This window comes from Hevea brasiliensis, chromosome 6 (genome assembly GCF_030052815.1).
Source record: "Hevea brasiliensis isolate MT/VB/25A 57/8 chromosome 6, ASM3005281v1, whole genome shotgun sequence".
In the NCBI taxonomy this organism is placed as follows: domain Eukaryota; kingdom Viridiplantae; phylum Streptophyta; class Magnoliopsida; order Malpighiales; family Euphorbiaceae; genus Hevea; species Hevea brasiliensis.
The window spans coordinates 28,568,401-28,572,902 of NC_079498.1; the positions used below are offsets into that span (position 1 = coordinate 28,568,401).

The 4,502-nt window shown below is 36.0% G+C and overlaps 1 non-coding gene across 1 annotated transcript; it reads left to right on the top strand.

Annotated features, from left to right (window-relative positions):
* Positions 1-3,377: 3,377 nt before the first annotated feature.
* On the top strand, positions 3,378-3,484 carry LOC131181095 (small nucleolar RNA R71). Its single transcript, XR_009149722.1, has one exon. It is a non-coding gene; the product is annotated as a small nucleolar RNA R71 (small nucleolar RNA).
* The last annotated feature ends 1,018 nt before the right edge of the window (positions 3,485-4,502 follow it).

The window sequence follows — 4,502 nt, forward strand, 5'->3', positions numbered from 1 at the left end:
GCATAAGCTATGCAAGTCTCGGCAGATTTTGGATTTCCAGAAAGTGTGGTCATGCGGAAGTGCATAAGTCGTGCACTCCCTTATGCAAGTCTCTGCAGATTTTTGATTTCCAGAGTTTGTGGTTATGCGGAAGTGCATAAGCCGTGCACTCCCTTATGCAAGTCTCGGCAAAAAGTGGAATTCCATAAAAGTTGGTCATGCGGAAGTGCATAAGCCATGCACTCCCTTATGCAAGTCTCGGCAAGTTTTTGGGATTTCAGAAGATGTGGTTATGCGGAAGTGCATAACTTATGCACTCCCTTATGCAGATTTCGGTAGAAAGTGAAAAGCAGATTTTGAAGTCATGCAAGAGTGCATAAGTTATGCACACACTTATGCAAGTTTCGGCAGAAGTGAAATTTGACAAAAACGTGGCTGTGCAGAATTGCATAAGCTATGCACATCCTTATGCAGTTTGCAGCAAAGATGAAAAATGGAAAAAATTGTGGTTATGCAGGATTGCATAAGTTATGCAATGGCTTATGCAGGTTTTAGCAAAGATAACGAATGGCAAAATTTGTGGTCTAAAAGCTGCATAAGCTATGCAATTAGTTATGCACAATTCAACAAGATTGAGATTACAATTGAAAATGATTTGCAAGTTTGAAAAATACACTAGAATGAAGAAATATAATTCTATGAAGCATAAATCATGAGAAATTATCACCAAAAACACATCATTATATACAAAATCCATCACAATTGCATCATACAAGCTTTGTAGAAGTGAATTCTGCATAAGAGGCATTTTGTGAATTATGCCATTTCAACTCAAACTCTGCAAATCAACATTTAGCACATTAAAAACTCGATAAAATCTGCTTAAAGTTGCGTTTATCCACAAATGAAAATGGACTCCCCAAGTTATGCCAAGAAAATGCAGTATGTCCACCTTGAATCTCACAACCCAAATAAGCTCAAAACTACAAAAATGACCCACTTACCATCATATTAACATGATAAGCACAAATACTTAAAAGTTACACACCCAACCTCACAAAGAAACATATGTCATGTTCTACAGACCCCTTTTTGCTGAAAGTTTCATTTCTCTGCATAAACCAAGAAGCAAACCTGCACAGGTTATGCAGTAAAAATAAATCAATCGTGGGAGAGTTGAAGGACAAAATATCAGATTCAGAGTCACTCCCCAGCAGTTCAACAACCTTCATCCATTGAAATACATCTACAAGGGATAAGATTCAACAATGTCAAAAATTGAATTTGGGGAGATTTAAGATAAAAACAAAAGTAATGTAAATAAAAGTAAATCAACAAAAGTAAAATAAAAGAACTTGGGGTGCCTCCCAAGAGCGCTAATTTATAGTCCTTAGCTGGACTCTTCATGCATTTCATGGTGGCTGGAATTGGAATCTATTGCCTTTGTTTCCAATAGGTGCTTCAATGAATCTATACTTAATTTTCTTTCCATCACATGAGAAGATCCTTGTTGCTTTGTCTAAAAATCCAACCATTTCTTTCCTAATAACCTTTGGTGCATCTTTTTCTTTGAGAGATGGTTGCTTGACCTCACTTTTCTCCACTTGCTCAAGTTGAAAGATTGGTGCCATATGACAAGGTGGATTACTCTTCAAATAATGTGCAAATACAGCCTCTTTTGGATTTTCATCATTGATAGTCCCTTCATGGATAAGACAACTTTCAAGAGAAGCCTTTGGATAGCTCTTTCTAAAGTGCTCTTTTGCTAACTCATCAACTATATCAATTCTCAAACAAGTCTCTATCTCTTCATGTTTTTTCTTCTTGTCATTGCCAATATTGAACTAAGATCTCTCTCCTCTCTAAGAAAGCTTTTTTTTTTTTTCACATCAATCAAAAAAAAAGCACAAGAAAAAGAAGCCCAAAAAAAAAAAAAAATGATGATGAGATGAGAATCCTCTTCCATGTCCAAAATGACAAAGTCAACTGAAGAGAAATGTGGGTTGGCTTAAGATCTCCCATGTTAAGCTTCTCATAGATGGAGAGGGGCATAAGGCTTACACTAGCCCCTAAATCACATAAAGCTTTTACAAAATATGATTCTCCAATGTGGCATGGAATTGAAAAACTCCCTGGATCCTTGAGCTTTGGAGGAAGTTTCCTTTGGAGGAAGTTTCCTTTGGAGGATAGCACTGCATTCCTCAGTTAAGGCTACAGTCTCATAATCTTCAAGTCTTCTTTTGTTTGAGAGAATTTCTTTCAAAAACTTAGCATAAGAAGGCATTTGGGAAAGAGCATCGATAAAAGGCACATTTATATATAGCTTCTTCAAAACCTCTAAGAACTTTCCAAATTGCTTATCAAGCTTGGCTTTTTGAAATCTCTGTGGAAAGGGAAGCTGTGGCTTGTAAGGCTCTGGAGGTATGTATTTCTCTTCTTTCTCTTTTCTTGCACTCTCTTTCTTTTCACTCTCTTGTTTTTCATTTTCATCAACATCTTCCTCATTTTCTCAATTCTCACTTTTTTCACTCTTCTCATTATGCACTATTTTACCACTTTTCAGTGTAATGGCATGACATTGCTCTCTTGGGTTTTCTGGTTGACTTGGAAGTTTTCCAAAAGACTTGGTACATGAGGAAGATGCTTGTTGTGCAATCTGATTTTCCAACATTCTGTTATGTGTTTGCATCTGTTCTAGCCTTATTTTCATCTCTCTCATCTCTTCATCATGCTTAGTTTGGTTAGCAAGAATCTGTTCTAATAAAGCTTCTGTAGTGGAACTTTGTTCTTGCTGTTTTGGTGGATGATTCATATTTCTCTGCTGAAAATTAGGCATTGGTTGCCTATTTTGCTGATATGGAATTCCTTGTTGCTGTTGTGGTTGAAGATTCTGATTTAGGACTTGATTTTGCTGATTTCCCCATGAAAAGTTGGGATGATTCCTCCAAGTTGGATTATAAGTTTGAGAGTAAGGATTCCCCATTTGTTTGTTTCCATAATTACCAACATATGCAGCTTGCTCTCCATAGTCTACTCCACAGCTGGTAGTTCCTTCTGCATAAGCAACTTATTGTGAACTTCTAGATGATGATGATGAACTAACCAACATACTTAAATCTTCCATCTTCTTAGCCAAAACATTTGTAAGTGCATCAAACTTTGCATTAATCATGTTGAATGGATCAAGGTCATACATTCCAGCAGCTTGCCTCTTTTGAGTTGGAGCTGGTCCTCTTGGACTACTCCAAAGATGAGTATTTTTTGCAATTTTTTCTAATAGCTCATAAGCTTCATCTTCATACTTCATAATCAATTCTCCTCCTGTTTGAGCATCTATAATCCCTCTAATTGCAGGAGTAACATTGGTGTAAAAATTCTGGTTTATCATCCATTTCGGAATGGCATGATGTGGGCATTGTCTCTCTAATTCTTTCCATCTCATCCATGATTCATAGAGAGTTTCATCTTCTCTTAGTCTAAAAGCTGTCATTTGATTCCTCAATTCTTGAGTTTTTCCAGGTGGAAAATATTGTGCAAGAAATGCATCAGTGAGTTGCTCCCAATTTGTAATGGAGTTGTGAGGTAAAGAATCAAACCAATCCAATGCTCTATCTTTCAAAGAGAACGGAAATAGCTTCAATCTCGCTGCATCATCAGACACTCCAGGTTGTTTTTGCATATCACATATCATAGCAAACTTCTTTAGATGTGTGTGTGGATTTTCAGAAGGATGTCCCCCAAATTGAGAATTTTGAATCATTTGAAGAACTCCAAAATCCATCTTGTAACTATTTGCATCAATTCTTGGTCTTGCTATGCTCTCTCTTAAGTCATCAAAACGAGGAAAAGCATGATCCATCATACTTTTCCTAGGCACATTAGCATTTACAACTTCTTCACCTTGGGCTACATTTTCATTGTTTCGACCATTTCCAGCATTACCGCCACCAATTCTAATTCTTTCATCAGCCATGTCTGCTTCAATTTCAGTTTCTCTCAAGGCTTCTTTCCTTTTTCTGGTTTCTTTCTTGTTGGCTCTACAAAATTTCTCAATTTCAGGATTAAACAATAAGGATGTATCACTTGTGCTTCTAGCTCTTCTCATAAAAGATTAAGAGTACCTGAAAAAGAACAAACAAACACAAAATGAAAAGATAACAAAGATAAAACTATAAACAACTAAAATAATCAAGAATTCAATCTTAAACAAACAACTCCCCGGCAACGGCGCCAAAAACTTGATGTGTCCCTACCGCAAGTGCACGGGTCGTATAAGTAATATAGAAAAGATATCGTTCCCACGAGGAGTTGTATCAATGATTGAATTTTTGATATAAAAGTTGACCAATTTGAACTATTTTTGAAATTAAAGCAATAAATTGATTGATATTGAAGTATGAATTCTATATGTGTAAAATTAATGACCTATTCAACAATGTAATGATTAAACTAAATTTGCATCAAATTAAACAAGCAAATTCAAATATGGCAAGATTTAAAATGGCAAGCAATTAAATTCAATT